At 47.4% G+C, this 19208-nt stretch overlaps 1 long non-coding RNA gene across 1 annotated transcript; it reads left to right on the top strand.

Annotated features, from left to right (window-relative positions):
- The first annotated feature begins 16415 nt into the window (after positions 1–16415).
- Positions 16416–16705, top strand: LOC307120264. Its single transcript, XR_013815760.1, has 2 exons — positions 16416–16529; positions 16654–16705. It is a non-coding gene; the product is annotated as an uncharacterized lncRNA (long non-coding RNA).
- Positions 16706–19208: the final 2503 nt, after the last annotated feature.

Below are 19208 nucleotides of genomic sequence, written 5' to 3'. Positions count from 1 at the left end.
GACGGGTATTCTGTCTCTCCATCAGATAAGTATCATTCTTTTTCCGTTTCTGACTCTGCTCTCTGCAATGAAGAAGTGCTTGCTAATGTTTTCTATAGAGCTAAAAATTCTTTACCTTTGATAGAAGTAAATGTTTTGGACAAGACATTATTGTTTCTGTTAGACACCGGTGCATGTAACTCTATAATTCAAGAAACAGAATTGGCAAAGCCGATTCCACTTTCTGGAAAGAAAACTTCTTCCAGAAGTGCGACCGGTCATGTGGTCGTTGAACCATTCTCAACGCCGTTTGAGTGTTCAATTAATGAGAAAAAATTCAAGCATTGTTTTCTGATTTCTCAGTCATGTCCAGTTAATTTGATGGGAAGAGATTTACTGTGTAAACTGGGTATTTCTGTTCACTGTACTACTAATGGGCTTCATGCTGACATGAGGATGTTACATTTAGACACAGAGGAAACTCCTCTGTTTGTTTATGAATGGCAAGTTTCAAACACGTGTCTGACCACAAAGGCTCATGACAGGGTGTTGTCATCATCTGACTTTATGAATGACTCAGATCTGCACTGTACTTCACATGTCAGCATTGAACCTGATGATGAATTTGCACAGCGTTGGTTTAATGTGGATGTGGAAGATGTAAAGACAGATTATCTGTATTGGACAAACCACTGGTGTGTTTTGAGTGTGAAACTGACTGACAAACAGGCAATGTTTTATGACGTGGAAAATGCACAGCCTCATATCTCACTGGCCAAACCAGTGAAGGCTGAATGGCGTGACGCAGGTCCCTTCATGGTCAAGTGCCATGAACTGACCGACTGGGTCATAATAGATCAAAAAAGAATGATCTGCCAGAGTGAAAGTACCGGATGGTTCAAACAACCATGTCATAAAACATTGAGAGGTTTGAGAGCAGTCACAGTGTTTGTTGGAAGAGGAAATGAAATTTGACAATTTGACTTTATTGTATCTCCCTGTCATCCCCGAGGGGTTGGAGGGAGTTCCGAGTTGTCTGTGGGCTAAAGATAAATATGATGTGGGTCTGATTGCAGGATGTGAGCCTGTTCGAATTAAACCTAAATCTGACTACAGACCAAAGAAAATGCAGAATCCTTTGAAAAAGGAAGCGATTGATGGCATTACGCCCGTGTTTAACTCTTTGTTGGAAAAAGGGGTCATCGTTGAATGTCCGGACTCGCCTGTCCGTACTCCCATTTTTCCAGTAAAGAAAATAAGAGACGCAAATCAAGCTGTGGAATATAGATTTGTACAGGATCTTAAAGCGGTTAATGACGCTGTAGAAGCGCGCGCACCAAATGTTCCGAACGCTTATACGATCCTCGCTCAGATTCCAGCTGACACTAAGTTTTATACGCTTGTTGATATTTCAAATGCGTTTTTCAGCGTACCAGTGCATCCTGACTCACAATTCTGGTTTGCATTTAATTTCAATGGTAAAGCTTACACCTTTACATGTTTGTGTCAGGGATATTGTGAATCTCCAACAACATTCAACGAAGCTTTAAAACGCAGTTTGGAAGATTTGATACTTCCACCTGGCGTGGCTCTTTTGCAGAACGTTGATGACTTGTTACTTTGCTGTCCAAACGAACATGTCTGTAAGCAGGCTACCATCACATTGTTAACTTACTTGGCAGAACGGGGCCACAAGGTTAACCCGAGTAAAGTAGCTATAAGTCAAACCAAGGTTACCTTTTTAGGTCACGTGTTGACAGCAAATGGGAAGTCATTGTCTGACAAAAGAATCACAGCAATACAAAAGATTCCTAAACCGATCACGAAAAAGCAAATGATGTCATTTTTAGGAATGACCTCTTATTGCAGAACGTTCATTCCTAGCTACAGCGAAAAGGAAGGGCCTCTGTCGGCATTAATTTATGGTCAGGAAATGGCAGCCTCTGACAAAGTGACATGGACCGCAGAGGCAGAAAGTGCCTTTTGTGAAATGAAACAGGCTTTGCTGAGTTCTCCTACTCTTGGTATTCCAAATCCTGAAAAGCCTTTTACACAGACAGTAGCTGAGAAAAATGGCTACATGTCATCTGTCTTGTTACAGAATCACGGGGGAAAACAAAGACCCGTCGGATGCTTTTCAACAAAATTAGATGCAGTCGCGAGGGGGCTTCCTGCTTGTCTAAGAGCTGTTGCTGCAGCTGAGAGAGCTGTGGTAGCCTCTAGAGATTTCGTAGGTTTCAGTGAGCTAACACTGTTAGTACCACATGCTGTGTCTCTGATTTTGCTAGAACAAAAGACTTCTCATTTATCTGCAGCTCGCTGGCTGAGATATAATTTTGTGTTGTTAGAAATGCCTAACATTACTCTAAAGCGATGTAATGTTTTGAACCCTGCAAACTTGCTCCCCACGGAACAAGACGGGGAGCCACACTGTTGTGTTTCAGCTTTGGAACAGATATGTAGTCCAAGACCAGACTTGAAAGACGAGGCGGTACCCAACAGTGACATGATTCTTTACGTGGATGGATCCTCCAGTAAAGATGCTTTTGGCAAAAACAGAGCTGGTTATGCAGTTGTTTCATTAACTGAGGTTCTGGAACAACAACCACTGCCATCACATTTTTCAGCACAAGCTGCTGAATTGGTTGCTCTGACTGCAGCATGCAAATTGGCAAGTGGCCAACGTGTTACAATTTACACTGACTCAAGGTATGCTTTTGGCGTTGTACATGATTTTGGCTCGTTGTGGAGACATCGAAAGTTTTTGAAAGCAGATGGAAAGCCGATTTTGAATCACCTGCTGGTGGGTCAATTGTTGGATGCTTTAATGTTGCCAAAAGAAGTGGCAGTGTGCAAATGTCTGGCCCACACCTCAGGCAATGATGACGTTTCCAAAGGAAACAGACAAGCAGATGTAGCTGCGAAGGCGGCGGCTCTGCTTCCTGTTCAGATAACCGCAGCAGCACGGCTAGATGAGGAAATAGGGGACATAGAAGCGATGCAACAGCATGCATCTGTTGATGATAAGAGAAAATGGAGAGATGCAGGCTGTGTGTATAAAGATAATCAGTGGTGGGGCCCCAATGAAAAACCATGTTTACCTTCTCATTTCTTTCAGGCATATGCGAAACTGACGCATGGATTGGACCATGCTTCCAAAACGGGAATGTTTTCCATTATGAAAAATAACTGGTTTACCAAAGGTTTTTCCACAGTGGCAGCAGATTTTTGCAGCACATGTCTGATTTGCGGAACTAACAATGTGGCAAGGGGTCAGGCAATGAGACAGGCGGGGCATCCCAGGCCACCAAGACCATTCTCACATGTAATGCTCGATTATATTGAATTGACACAATCAGATAAAAATAAATACTGCATAGTTGCTGTAGATCTTTTTTCAGGATGGGTTGAAGTCCTGCCGACGTCAAAAGCAGATGCACAGGGAGTGGCAAAATTACTCCTACAGGAGATTGTCCCACGATGGGGAATCCCTGAAAGATTGTCAAGTGACAACGGCTCACATTTTCTAAACAATGCAATTTCAGCCGTGGAAGCATTTCTGGGTACGCCCTGGAAACACTTTTGTTCCTATCATCCGGAATCAGCCGGAGCGGTAGAGAGACAGAACCAGGTTCTGAAAAACAAACTGGTAAAAAATTTGCGATGAGACAGGGCTTTCATGGCCTAAGGCTCTGCCCATTGCTTTGACTTATATGAGAATGAGGAAGAGGGGGCGAGCACAGCTCTCACCATTCGAGATTCTGTTTGCTCGTCCACCTCACATGGGCTGGGAACCACACAAACCTAGACCACTGCCTGACACCACTCTTTGTGAACATGACATGTTACAATATTGTGTTGAACTGGATAAGGTGTTCTGTGATATTTCAAAACAGGTACAGGCAGCAGCTCCAGAGCCAGCTGAGACAGCCCTGCACAGCATCAGGCCAGGTGATTTCGTGCTGATAAAGGATCTGAGGCGAAAACACTGGAGAGCAAAGAGGTGGCAGGGGCCATTTCAAGTGTTGTTGACAACTCACACTGCGGTGAAAGTTGCGGAAAGGGCTCCGTGGATTCATGGGACGCACTGTCGAAAGGTGCCAGCTCCTGCGGTAGCTGCAACGGAAGAAGAATCCCGGATACCAGCTCATGCGGTAGCTGCAACGGAAGAAGACTCCCAGGTATCAGCTCATGCGGTAGCTGCAACGGAAGAAGACTCCCAGGTATCAGCTCATGCGGTAGCTGCAACGGAAGAAGACTCCCAGGTATCAGCTCATGCGGTAGCTGCAACGGAAGAAGACTCCCAGGTATCAGCTCATGCGGTAGCTGCAACGGAAGAAGACTCCCAGGTATCAGCTCATGCGGTAGCTGCAACGGAAGAAGACTCCCAGGTATCAGCTCATGCGGTAGCTGCAACGGAAGAAGACTCCCAGGTATCAGCTCATGCGGTAGCTGCAACGGAAGAAGACTTCCATACACAGCCTACGAGCACCGAACAGGGTACAGACTAAAAAGCGCGGCGTGTTTTCCTGTAAGTGCCCAATTCGAACACTATCAGCTTCGGAAAGAGGACGAATCACTGATCGAGGACGATTCAGCTATTCTAGGTATAGTCAGAACTGTGCCAAAAACTTTGTGGAGTCTTAACAACGGAGCGGGCAGTGGAGTGACTTGTCTAATTATAGCCACTAGTCCTGCCCAGGGGCGTAGGAACGACTTTGACTTTGGGGGGGACATTTTGGCCACTATGAATCAACGTCCATCCCACCATAATAGTAACATACAATATGGTGACATGGTACAACATGTATGTTTTGCTCATGTGATAATGTAACGGGAAAACAACATTCTGCATGTTGAAATTTGCAGTAAGTGCTCATTTATTTCACCCCCATTTCCTTTAAAAAAAATCTATTTTGCACTAGGTACACAAAATACTTCCTCTCAGTGTCTTTTGGACAAAAATGTCCTCATTGGAACCCAATAAAACTGCAATTTTTAATCCCATTGCCATTTAACTATAAAATGATGCAATCTTTGTTATAGGCTTTTATTCTGTTGACAGAAAATAGGCTAAAACAAACTTGCCCTCAAATAGAATAGATATAGACAAAACAGCATATTAATAGCCTAATAGAGATTGAACGGGCTATTCCAAACTGCGATTATTCTGGTTAAAATGTGTTTTTTTTTTTTTTTTACAAATGAAAAATGTATGCATATAACATTTTATATATTAATGAGACTAATAATAATTATTATGTTCGATAAATGCAAATATTTAACAAAATTAAAATAGAGTATTTAAGAATAAATAAACAATATAATAATATTAATAATAACATTTATATTTTACAGAAAACTGCTGGGTTAACTGTTAATTTGCAGACAGCATATGACTAAAAATCATTAGAAAGGTCTAAGGATTTAATGTAAAAAATAAATGAAATTCTGTGCTTTATATCTGTGATATCAATTTCTTAAAGTCTATGTATTTAATATGCAATATGAGCCTCCTTTGCATCCACTATGGGGAAAAAACTGTACATTGGAGAAAAACATGGATTGTCACAAAGATTTATTTAGAGATAAGTATTGCTTTTCTTATTTGTACCCAAACGTTTAATTCAACTGGAAGCCAGAGGGCGCCCTTGAGCAGAAACTCCACATTTGCCTCAGAGAAGTAATCACCCTAATGTGAAGCTAGCGATGTAGGATAAACAAGAGATAGAAACGCTTTGACTGATGAAATAAACAAGACAATAAACACGACTGCATCAAGATATGGTGTATTTGAGTCCTTCAAGCCTTCACTATTTTCATAATAATAAGGTATGCAGTGCTGATTGAGTGCAGACTTTATCACTGTTTAGAATAATATAAAACAATGCATGTCTGCCTCATTCTGTCCAGAAAAATACAACGTTATTAAAGGTAGACATTTTGCGGGCAGGTAATTGCCTTTATCATGGGATTTGTGTTTTTATCACCACAAATATTGTGGTTTTATGAGGGCAGTATACTAGAGCTCCACTTTGTCTACGATTCGATACTTTTTTGCTACTGTGTGACGTTTATAACTTTATGCGGCCAGCGTTTTTGGAAATGAATAAAGGATAAAACCTTTTTTTTAAAGACCTAACTGAATGAAATTTAAGATCTCGGATGAAAATCTGGCCGCTTTTAAGACATTTTAAGGCCTTAAATTAAAAAAATAATAATTTTAGACATTTTAAGACCCCGCGGGAACCCTGTAATTTTAACTGCTTGACTGAGAACCGGCCACAGGGTCATGAAGGACCAGTGGAGAACCGGCCACAGGGTCATGAAGGACCAGTGGAGAACCGGCCAAGGCTCATTGATGCACGTGTGGAGTGAAGGCTGGCCAGTGTGGTCCGATCAAACAGACGAGCTACTGGAGCTCAAACTGCTCAAGAAGTTAATGCTGGTTCTGATAGAAAGGTGTCAGAATACACAGAGCATCTCAGTTTGTTGCATATGGGGCGGCATAGCCGCAGACCAGTGCCCATGCTGACCCCTGTCCACCGCCCAAAGCACCAACAGTGGCACGTGAGCATCAGAGCTGGACCACGGAGCAATGGAAGAAGGTGGCCTAGGGTGCTTCTCAATTCTTATTTGTGCATCCTCGTTTCCTTTCCTAGCTTCCTTTCCTCGCGTCTTAGCTCCACCCCTTCAGGATGCGAGGGAAGGACACAAGGAAAAGACGCGAGGACGGAGGAATTTAATCAAGTGAAATTATATATCCTCGCTCCCTTTAGCGTCACTTCAAAGCGTAAAATCAAATGACTCTACACCGCTGGGTTTAGTTTGCACATCGGGATTCTTGAAGATTTGAGATAACTATTTATAATGTAATAGTTTCAACCCTTACAAAATACCACATTTGTCCATATTTTATTTAATATTACCAGTTATAAATTACAACTCTTTATTCCCAGTTATTAACTGCTTTTTATTTGTTGTTTATAGTATTTGATGTATACAGTTTGATGGCTGAGCTCGGTTTCCGGGTCATAGGATGGAGGACGGAGGAGCGAGGAAACGAGGAGGGATATTGAGAAGCACCCCTGGTCTAATGAATCACGTTCTTTTACATCACGTGGATGGCCGGGTGTGTGTGTGTCGCTTCCGTGGGGAACACCTGGCACCAGGTGCACTATGGGAAGAAGGCGTGGCGGTGGAGGCAGTGATGCTTTGGGCAATGTTCTGCTGGGAAACCTTGGGTTCTGCCATCCATGTGGATGTGTTACTTTGACACGTCGCACATACCTAAGCATTGTTGAGACCATGTACAGCCTCATGGAAACGGTATTCCCTGGTGGCTCTTTCAGCAGATAATGCTCCGCCACAAAGCACAAATGCTTCAGGAATGATTTGAGGAGGAGCGCTTTTGCCACAGAGACCCTCGTGATACATAAATGTCGTATTTATGATAATCCATGCAGATTTCAGTTGATGAAAATAAATAATAAAAGCGAGATAAGTCTCCAAAACTGAATTACTGACAGGAAGCTGTGCGCGTGCTCCGAACGCAACACAACAATAGTAGCCTTTGTCTTCGAAATATATCAGAATACAGAGTCGAGTATTCACAGAAACACAGTAGATGTAAGCACTGTGTGCGTTCACACACACACGAAGAGGATTTATAACTCAACCTCACAGTGAAAGCCCTGCACAATGAATTCAGTATTGCAACGTATTTAATGTTTTCTTTATATTTGTTTGTTTATAGTTATGGACCTAATTACTACTGTTGAAATTTGATTGAAAAAAAAAGTTTTTTTTTTTTTTTTCATTTTTTACTGTAGCTCTTTTGGAAAAATGAAAAAAAAAAAGTTCCCCTTTCAGTCGGTCATGTTCGACGTACGTCGGAACTGACCGACGAATTGGGATCTGATCTCAGAGACCAATCTACTTCGAGTGTATTAAAAACGAGCCAATGGAGATTGGCATGCGATCCACGCATTCCACGCACCGCCCCGCAGCGCGGGTATAAATAAGGAAGTGGAATGCTTGATCATTGCTTTCTACTTCGGAGCCGAACAGTGAATGTTTCCTGCTTCCTGTTTCTACGAAGAGTGTTTGACGAGTCTCGTGAGAGGATCTGCTTCCAGTGCGGGTGTGACAGCGTGTCAGCGAGTGCCGCTTCAGACGGAGATCAGCTGTTGGTTCGCTGGGCGTTTCCTATTTCTGAGTGCACACACAGGCTTGCACCTTTGTACTGTGTGGTGCCGCGGTCATCTCCCTGGGTGCTTCAGCACGTAAAAGAGCAGTTTCCTTTCTAAAAGAGCAACACGGTTTGACCCTGCGTCTTTTTCAAGATGTCATTCAAACCGTGTGTTTCTGGATGCGGTCGATATCTGTCCCCAGCTGACGGTCACGTTCGTTGTCTCACGTGTTTGGGCGTTCAGCACGCTGAGGCTGCGTTCGTGAATGACTCATGTTCCCATTGCGGGAACATGACCATCGCAGTTTTACGGTCCAGACTCCATTACCTCGAAAGAGGCGGAGCACCATTGCGCATCCCCCGATCTAGTGGTCCTCCCGCTGCAAAGCAGAGGGCTGCTACTTTGGCTGATGGCCTTGGTGGGGACCTGAGGGTTACTGTGAGGGCTTCCCCGACGGGTCAAACTGCTCCTCGGGCCCCTCCCCCCTCCGCTGCGCTGGTGGAGCTTCCAGAAGAGCGCGCTGGCCTCCCCCGGGAGGTCCCAGGCGTTTCTTTTGGGGCTCCGGCTGAGGACATGCTGTCGATTGCAGCATCGGGGGACGAGCTAATGGGCTCTGAGGATGAAGATTCGGCTGCGCTGCCCCCTTCGGGTGTGACAGCGTTGCCCGAGTCCGACCCAGAGCTTACGGCTATGCTTTCCCGGGCCGCCGCGAGTGTCGGGCTCGAGTGGAACCCTCCACCGTGTCCCGAACCCTCGCGGTTGGACGATTGGTTTCTCGGGATGGCCCGTGCTGGTTCTCAGCGCCCCGCCCCGGTTCCTTTCTTCCCGGAAGTGCATCAGGAGATCACGAAATCGTGGGTAGCGCCTTACAACGCTCGCTCACGGTCGACTGACTCCTCCGTCCTCACTACTCTCGATGGTGGTGCGGCTAAGGGCTACGTGGGAATCCCCCCAGTCGAGCGGTCTGTGGCGATGCAACTGTGTCCCAAGACCGCTGCGGACTGGCGGGGTGCCCCGCGTCTCCCCTCCCGGGCGTGTAAGTTCTCGTCCGGTCTCACGGGCAGGGCTTACACCGCCTGCGGGGAAGCCGCATCATCTCTGCATGCCATGGCGCTCCTGCAGGTCCACCAGGCCAAGGCGCTAAAGGAATTGCACGAGGGTAGTTCCGACCAGGGTGTTATGCAGGAACTGCGTGCGGCGACTGACCTCACTCTCCGGGCGACGAAAGTCACTGCACGCTCCCTGGGTCGGGCGATGTCCACACTAGTGGTCCAGGAACGCCACCTGTGGCTGAACCTGGCAGACATGCGTGATTCCGACAAGGTCCGGTTTCTCAACGCCCCTGTCTGTCAGGCCGGCCTCTTCGGCGACGCCATCGAGAGCTTCGCCCAGCAGTTCTCGGTGGCCCAGAAGCAGACGGAGGCCATCAAAAACATCCTGCCCCGACGATCCGCTGCTGCCTCCACCCAGTCGTCGTCGGCAGCACCTCCGCCTGCTCGTCGCCGAGGGCGTCCCCCTGCGTCCGCCTCCGCCCCTGCGAAGCCCAAGCAGCAGCCTCCACCGGGAAAGCAGGGTGCCGGACGTAAGGGAGGCGCCCAACCCGCTCAGGGCTCCGCTAAACCAGCCGGCAAGCGCAAGGGGAAGCGGCCCTGAGACGGGCAGCCCAGGGAAGACGGGAGCTGCTCTGAGGGAGATGATGTCCGCATCCTTCTCCCACCCCCCGGAGGAGGACCGGGGGGCCCCGACTGGTATCACATCTCTGCCGCTGGCTCTCCGGAGTCCAGCGGCACCCACATTTTCAATAAAAGAGCAGTTTCTATTTTCCCTGGGCCCCAAGAGGGCCAGGTTGGCAGTGCGCGACGCCCCCGGGCCTTGCCACTCCTTTCCTCCCCTCTCCCCCTCGCCAGGGGGCAGCAGTGTGGGCACCGAGAACGCCCCCAGGCCTTCTCACCCACACTCTGCCCCACCCTGGAATATTCGGACAACACTCTGGGCCGCCTCCGGGCCTCCCGAGTCGGGTCCGTCTATTCCACTTCGCTGCCCCACCCCGGGTACGTCTGTGGTGCCGTTGGTCCCGCTTGTACAGTCTCTGGGGGCTTGGCTTCAGCTCCCCAGGCCGTCTCGCTGGCTCATCCGTACCATCAGACTCGGCTACGCGATTCAGTTCGCTCGCCGGCCTCCCAAGTACAGGGGCATCCTCTTCACCTCCGTGCGGAGCAGCGATGCCCAGGTCTTGCGGTCAGAGATCGATGTCCTGCTGGCGAAGGACGCGATCGAGCCGGTTCCTCCAGCCGATATGAAGGCGGGGTTCTACAGCCCCTACTTCATTGTACCCAAGAAAGGGGGTGGGTTACGGCCAATCTTGGACCTGCGTATCCTGAATCGGGCCCTGCACAAGCTCCCGTTCCGGATGCTAACGCAGAAACGCATTTTCGAATGCATCCGTCCCCAAGATTGGTTTGCAGCGATCGACCTGAAGGACGCGTACTTTCATGTCTCTATCCTTCCTCGACACAGACCGTTCCTACGTTTTGCGTTCGAGGGGAAGGCATATCAGTACAAAGTCTTGCCCTTCGGGCTGTCCCTGTCGCCTCGCGTCTTCACGAAAGTCGCAGAGGCAGCCATTGTTCCGCTCAGAGAACGCGGCGTTCGCGTCCTCAACTATCTCGACGACTGGCTTATACTCGCCCAGTCTCGGGAGCAGTTGTGCGAACACAGGGACATGGTGCTCAGTCACCTCAGCCTGTTGGGCCTTCGGGTCAACCGAGAGAAGAGCAAACTCTGTCCCGCACAGAGGATCTCTTATCTCGGTATGGAGCTGGATTCGGTCAGCCAGACTGCGCGCCTCACGGAAGAGCGGGTCCGGTCGGTGTTGAACTGCTTGAATTCGTTCAAGAACAGGACGGCGGTCCCACTGAAATTTTTTCAGAGGCTCCTGGGGCATATGGCATCTGCAGCCGCGGTAACGCCGCTCGGATTGCTTCATATGAGACCGCTTCATCACTGGCTCCATGGCCGAGTCCCGAGGTGGGCGTGGCAGAGCGGCCAGTACCGGGTCCCAGTGACTCCTTACTGCCGCCAAACTTTCAGCCCATGGTCCGACGCTTCGTTTCTCCGGGCCGGGGTGCCCTTAGAACAAATGTCCAGGCATGCTGTGCTCTTCACGGGTGCCTCCTCCACGGGCTGGGGGGCCACGTACAACGGGCATGCAGTTTCAGGTCTGTGGATGGGACCTCAATTGCATTGGCATATCAATTGCCTCGAGTTGTTAGCGGTACACTTGGCACTGCGCCACCTCAAGGGGCCGCTACGTGGCAAGCATGTACTGGTTCGTACGGACAGCACTTCGGCCGTTGCGTACATCAACCGTCAGGGTGGTCTATGCTCCCGTTGCATGTTCCAACTCGCCCGCCACCTCCTCCTTTGGAGTCAGAAGCATCTGAGGTCGCTTCGTGCCATTCACATCCCAGGTGCGCTGAACCAGACAGCCGACGAGCTCTCTCGCCAGTCGACACCTCCGGGGGAGTGGCGACTCCATCCCCAGGCGGTCCAGCTGATATGGGACCTCTTCGGAGCCGCAGAGGTAGACCTGTTTGCCTCTCCGGACTCGACCCATTGCCAGTGGTACTATTCCCTGACCGGGGGCACCCTCGGCACGGATGCACTGGCGCACAGCTGGCCCCGGGACCTGCGCAAATATGCGTTTCCCCCAGTGAGCCTTCTTGCACAGACCCTGTGCAAGGTCAGGGAGGACGAGGAGCAGGTCTTGTTAGTTGCGCCCTACTGGCCCAACCGGACCTGGTTCCCAGAACTAACTCTCCTTGCGACAGCCCCTCCTTGGCCGATCCCCCTGAGGAGAGACCTTCTTTCTCAGGGACGGGGCACTCTATGGCACCCGCGTCCAGACCTCTGGAAACTCCATGTCTGGTCCCTGGACGGGACGCGGAGGTTCTAGGTGGTCTACCACAGGCAGTGGTGGACACCATCTCTTCTGCTAGAGCCCCCTCTACGAGGCGCCTCTATGCTTTGAAGTGGAACCTGTTCGTTGAATGGTGTTCTTCCCACCGGGAAGACCCCTGAAGGTGTTCGGTTAGTGTCGTGCTTTCTTTTCTGCAAGATGGGCTGGAGCGAAGGCTGTCTCCCTCCACCCTCAAAGTGTACGTCGCAGCAATAGCGGCGTATCACGACGCAGTCGAAGGTAAGTCCGTAGGAAAGCACGACTTAATCGTCAGGTTCCTCAGAGGTGCGAGGAGGCTAAATCCTCCTCATCCAAACTCGTTACCCTCTTGGGACTTAGCTCTAGTGCTCAGAGCACTTCAGAGCCCTCCCTTTGAGCCTTTGCAGTCTGTGGAGCTTAAAATCCTGTCAATGAAGACAGTGCTTCTGACGGCATTGGCCTCCATCAAGAGGGTAGGGGACCTGCATGCACTTTCGGTCAACGAATCGTGCCTAGAATTCGGGCCGGCCAACTCTCACGTTGTCCTGAGACCCCGGCCTGGATACGTGCCCAAGGTTCCTACCACTCCCTTCCGGGACCAGGTAGTGAACCTGCAAGCGCTGCCTTCGGAGGAGGCAGACCCAGCCCAGGCTTTGTTATGTCCCGTCCACGCTCTCCGCGCTTACGTCGACCGGACTCAAAGCTTTCGGACCTCAGAGCAACTCTTCGTCTGTTACGGAGGCCAGCAGAAGGGAAAGGCTGTCTCCAAGCAGAGGTTGGCCCACTGGATAGTGGATGCTATCGTCTTGGCTTACCAGTCCCAAGACGTGCCTTGGCCGTTCGGGTTGCGAGCACACTCAACAAGGAGTGTTGCTTCTTCCTGGGCGCTGGCTCAAGGCGCCTCGCTGACAGATATATGTAGAGCTGCGGGCTGGGCGACACCTAACACGTTCGCTAGATTCTATAGCCTCCGTGTAGAGCCGGTATCTTCCCGCATCCTCGCCCCCAGTGGCCAGTAGCGCTAAGTGCCCGTTCTAAGTGTCGGCTTGCAACGCCACTCCCGCCCTCTGGGCCGGATACGTGCGTCTATTTTTCTCCAGTTGTGTTCCCCGGAAACGGCTAACCCTGTCGAGCTCCTCCGTCACCCCTGCGGTGCCAGACGTTGCGGCCGTCTGACGCCAGGCCTGCACCCGTATGCTTATGAAACGTGTGTGTAGGCTGGGTTCCATATGTAGCGGTCCCCTCACGGCTACCCCATATGTGTATTCTTCCACGGTACCAGCTACCCTACTCGGCTAGCCCCGTGTCTTTCCCTTGACAGAGCCCGCTCTGTCGTCTCTGGGCGTGTTCTTTCCCCCCTGGGACCAGGCTGGAACCACCCCAGAGACTGCCATATGTTGCACTACCCTGCCAGGTTAGTCCTTATGTGTATTCTGCCACCTAGCCTTCTACGAAGGACGTGGCTCCGCAGCGTACCATCTCCCGAGACGGGCACGCTTTCCCAGCGTTATCCAATAGTCACACTGAGTGGGTCTTGCAGAAACAGCAGTGACTGACCTCCCTGCTTGGAGCCCTGACTTCCGTACCATCTAAGACAGTCCAGTGCGCTCAAGCAGGACGCTGGAAGGGCCAGCGCCCTGGCGTTTTGGTAGGGATCCCAATTCGTCGGTCAGTTCCGACGTACGTCGAACGTGACCGACTGAAAGGGAACGTCTCGGTTACGTATGTAACCCTCGTTCCCTGAAGGAGGGAACGGAGACGTACGTCCCGTCGCCAGGTGCTGTGCTTCCGCTAGGGGGCCGAGTCACTAGTTCGGCTCCTCAGCAGAAAAAAGCAATGATCAAGCATTCCACTTCCTTATTTTTACCCGCGCTGCGGGGCGGTGCGTGGAATGCGTGGATCGCATGCCAATCTCCATTGGCTCGTTTTTAATACACTCGAAGTAGATTGGTCTCTGAGATCAGATCCCAATTCGTCGGTCAGTTCCGACGTACGTCTCCGTTCCCTCCTTCAGGGAACGAGGGTTACATACGTAACCGAGACGGTTTCCAGACCCCTGGTTTTTAGTGTTTCATCGCCATCTAATGGCCTGGCAGCAGAATGCAGTGTTTTTAGCCGTTTCAAACAAATGATTTATCTCTCATCCACCCGTAATTAATGTTAAAAGTAATGTTATTTTTTATTACTTGGCCCGCCTGATCGGTGGATATAACCACAAATCACTAAAACACACACACAAGCCACGGTCAAATGAAGTAAAAAAAAAATTAAATATGGCTGTTTTTTAATCCTGTGTGTTCATGTCTTGAATTAAATTTCACTAAATGTATTTTTTACATTTAACTAATTGATCTACTAATTTTATTATATAATATAATGGTAAATAATAGATACACTAATAGATGATCTCAAACATGTGACCAGTCACGGAAAGTAGTGAAACAAGTCGGCAGCATAACTTTCGAGCAATATTAGAAAGAAGCAGGGTTTTTTTCAAAATTGGTGAAATTCGCTTTTTTGAAGTAAATAACGAAGCAATAATTTAAGCAATAACGAGCAGCTGATACGAAGTGCAAACCTCCCAGATGATCTTTCCCTTGTGCAGAAAGCGAGGGCTGTGTACAACGACATGACTGAAAATAAACATACATACAGGTCCTTGAAAGTGCTTGAATTTATTTTGTGAAAGAAGTTTTCCTCCACATCGAGAGGGGACAGCTGAGGTGGCTCGGGCATCTGTTCCGGATGCCTCCTGAACGCCTTCCCGGGAAGGTGTTTCGGGCATGTCCAACCGGGAGGAGGCCCCGGGGAAGACCGAGGACACGCTGGAGGGACTATGTCTCCCGGCTGGCCTTGGAACGCCTCGGTGTCCCCCCGGAAGAGCTAGAGGAAGTGTCTAGGGAGAGGGAAGTCTGGGCATCTCGGCTTGGACTGCTGCCCCCGCGACCCGGCCCCGGATAAGCAGAAGAAGATGGATGGATGGATGGAAGTTTTCTGGAAGAAATTCCATATTATTCTCTCCGGTCCGATAATGTGTTATTTCGCCAACACTTCGTGGACTATGCTTGATTTACGTTTGTTACTTGCATTTACGCGTTACGTTAAGTGTTTCCCGCGTGAGGTACTTTGTGTTGTACGTTGCCATGATGTTCACACGCGCACAAAACTATAAGGTACCTCAGCGTTTCACAGACACACCATAAAATATTGCAAAAATAGACTGGTTACATGAGCCTAAGCTCTTTTCAATATCCATGCAAAAGTTAATATCAGATCATTTTAGAATACAGTATACGATGTACCTTATATTCTTCAGTTTTATGCAAAACAGAAATATGACAAATAGAATATCAGACCTCTGTCACATGGCCAAAAATAAATGCAAAAAAAAAACAAAAAACCTGGACCTGGAAAGTCCTTGAAAGGTTCTTGAATTTGAAGTTAACCAAGCTGTGGGAACGCTGTATTAACAACTATCCAAACTGTTTTAGACCTAAAAGAGTCTTTGTAGGCCTATGTTACCCTTAAATGTCAGAGAAAAGAACAAAATACAGAAAAATATCGATAAAATATAAAAAAAAACATTTTTTCTTATAGAAAATTGTACTTTGCATATTATATAAAAACACATAATTATAGTTGATTTTAGTTTATCATAGGAGATAGAAGCAACTATACAAAGATGGCTTCAGCTTGCTCCTGATAGGGATGGAGGAAGGAGAGAGCGCTTGAGGAGAAAAGAGGGGCTTCAGAGCTGTACTTCACTTCCTGAGGACAGTCCTAAATAGGATCACTTTATCCCTCACACATGCAAACATTCTGATGTGTAAATTTGTTTTAAGTATTTGTTTTAATTTGGTCTATGTTTGTTGAGAGTAAAATTACAATTTAATATGTTAAAATTTCAGTGCTAGATTCATTCATATATTCATTTAGTTAGAATTGAACAATTTTGTAGTTGGCTGTTCAGTTTTTCTTTTGGCTTGCTTTTGGTATGCTTTGAATGTACTAAATAAAATAGCCTTCACACAGTTACACAAATCTTTTTTTTTTTGTTTTTTTTGGATTGTGCATTATTGTTAAATAAACTATTTTTGAGAATTGAATTTTCTTGTGGCTTATTTATTCACATGGTTTGGGTAAGATTAGGCTGGGCTATGGCTCAATTTTGGGGGTTCTGGTTAAACAATGGTGTAAAGGACCTCGAATGTACACGGTATACATTTAAATGCTTTTATTTTGACACTTCCTGTTTAGCGGAAACTGGCTTTTATTTTGAAATTACGAGAGGCGCGAGGGATCTAAGAAAAAAAAGGAAAAAGGGACAAGGAAAGAATCTCTAGAAATAAAGAGAAGGTGAATCCTTGAAAATAAAGGTTAAAGAGATTAAGAAGATAGCCTCAGTCGAAAGTGGCAACAAGGTATGCTATGTCTTATGGTGTAGAGGATGTTTTGTTAAGCTTTGGTTCATACTGAAAAAATGTCAATGAAAATGGCTAATGTTTGAGTGAGAGTGACACGTTGTTTTGTTTATTTTGTGTTCAGCTCTTACGTTGGTTTATGATCTGCAAAGAAACTCATTAAAAGGTCACTAAATCATCAGTGTTGGCTGACTTCTTTCGACTGGACGCTACAGTAAGAGCTTGCCCGTTCGCCGCCATGCAACGCGACAAATAGCCAGCAGGTGGCAGAAGTTGGTCGGGAAATTGAAAGGTACATAAAGTCTGCAAATGGAAGACTCACAGATTCCATCTGTAATTTCAAGTGACATCAATGAACACATTCTTGATCTACAAAAGGAAATTGAAGAATGTAAACACCTACTTCAAAACGAAAGTGAGAATAAAAGGCAAGACATAAAAAAAAAAAAAAAAAGAAAAAAAAAATTGTTACAAAAACTACCCGAATGGACAGCCGCCAGGTGGAATCGTCAAGTTACAAAGACACTAATGGAGGGCAAAGACTTTCCCAGCTTCAGTGATTTCGCCACATTCCTGTCCCTAGAAGCAGAAGTTGCCTGCAACCCAGTAACTTCCATCCATGCGATTCGCTCTCTTGAATCAACCAACGATAAAAGGAATCTAAAGGACATTAAAAGGAATAAGGCAAGTGCATTTAACATGAAGACTACAGTGCAAACTGACAAACAACCAGCAACCAAAGCGTACATGAGACCTCCATGCATATTCTGCGAAGGCACACACCAGCTTCACAAATGTCCAAACTTCATGAAAATGTCCCTGGAAGATAGAAGGACATGTGTTAAAGACAATAAATTGTGTTACGGATGTTTGAGACAAGGTCATAGTGCAAAGGACTGTAGACACCGCCTCACCTGTGACATTTGCACTAAAAGACACCCAACTTACCTTCATGATGAGAACTACTATAAAGATCTGCAAGGACAAAGGCACGTGAACATGGAAGATACAACACAGAATCACACATTAGCGACAACACCCGCCATGTCACTCCATGTTGCCAGAGAAGGACAGTCTGTCAGTACCTCAATGATAGTTCCAGTGTGGGTGTCATCTGCTGCAAACCCATGCCAAGAAAAACTTGTATATGCATTGTTAGACACGCAGAGTGATACTGCTTTTATTGACCAGGATGTTAGTCGTGAACTTCAAGCCGAGGTGTCTCCAGTGAAACTAAAACTAACCACTATGATGGGAAAGAACACTGTTGTAAATAGTGGAAGGGTGACTGATCTCCTCGTAAGAGGCTACAGTTCAAAAACGATCATCAAACTGTCTCATGCATACACAAAAGATTACATACCAGCCAATCGTGAAAACATACCAACCTGTGAGACAGCCAAGCGCTGGAGTCACTTTTCACAAATCATAGATGAAATCCCTCCTCTCCTCAACTGTGAAGTGAGTCTCCTCATAGGCTACAACTGCCCCAGAGCTTTGGCACCCAGGCAAACAATATTAGGCGGAGATGATGAACCATACGCCATCCAGACAGACCTAGGGTGGAGCATAGTTGGTAGTTCAGAACCCCACCTTGAGACAGGTATGATGAGCAGCCTCTGTCATCGTGTTATCGTCAAAGAAATTCCCCCAGTAACTCCCATGGATCTGGAAGGATCCGTGCACTGGAAGGTGACTTCAGAGAACTCAGTGTAAATGACATCACAGTGTCTCAGGAAGATCTTGTCTTCCTTGATAAACTTCAACAAGGCATAAAGAGAACCAAACAAGGGCATTATGAGATGCCACTGCCATTTAAAGAAAGACCACAAATGCCTGATAACAAACAGCTCGCAGAAATCCGACTTAATCACCTCAAAAGGAAATTCACCCGAGACGAGAAATACAAGGAGGATTATATTAAGTACATGAACGAAATCATTGCAAAGGGTGAAGCAGAAGAAGTTGAAGATGATGGACTCCCTGGTGAGATATGGTATATACCACACCATGGCATCTATCACACTAAGAAACCTGAAAAGTTGCGTGTGGTTTTTGACTGCTCGGCCAAACATAAAGGGACCAGTCTCAACGAACATCTCCTGGCTGGTCCAGATATGATTAACAATCTGACAGGGGTCCTTTTACGTTTATAGCTCTACTGTGTGACATAGAAAAAATGTTCCATCAATTCCAAGTCCAGGAGAGAGATCGTAACTACCTTCGCTTCCTGTGGTGGAGAGATGGAGACACAAGCACACAACCTCGAGTGTACAGGATGACGGTGCATCTCTTTGGTGCTGTCTCTTCGCCAGGCTGTGCTAACTATGCGTTAAAACATCTGGCCAAAGAGAACAACATTACTTTCCAACTAGGCTCCCAGTTCATAGCCAGAGACTTTTATGTGGATGATGGAGTTACGAGTGTGAAAACAGTGGAAGACGGCATGCAGCTAGCTCAAGAGGCACGTGAACTGTGTGCCAGAGGTGGCCTGCGATTGCATAAGTTTTTGTCCAACAGTAGTGCCGTTCTAAGCAGCATACCGAAGTCAGAGCATGCATCTAACATCAAGACTAAAGATCTTGTGTTCTGTGAGACACAAACTGAAAGAGCACTAGGCATTCATTGGAACATAGAAAAAGACTGTTTCACTTTCAACATCGCCCTGAAGGACCAACC

This window comes from Gobio gobio, assembly GCF_949357685.1.
Source record: "Gobio gobio genome assembly, chromosome: 24".
NCBI classification, from domain to species: domain Eukaryota; kingdom Metazoa; phylum Chordata; class Actinopteri; order Cypriniformes; family Gobionidae; genus Gobio; species Gobio gobio.
Note: the sequence above shows the minus strand (reverse complement) of the source record. Positions and strands in the feature narration are given on the sequence as shown.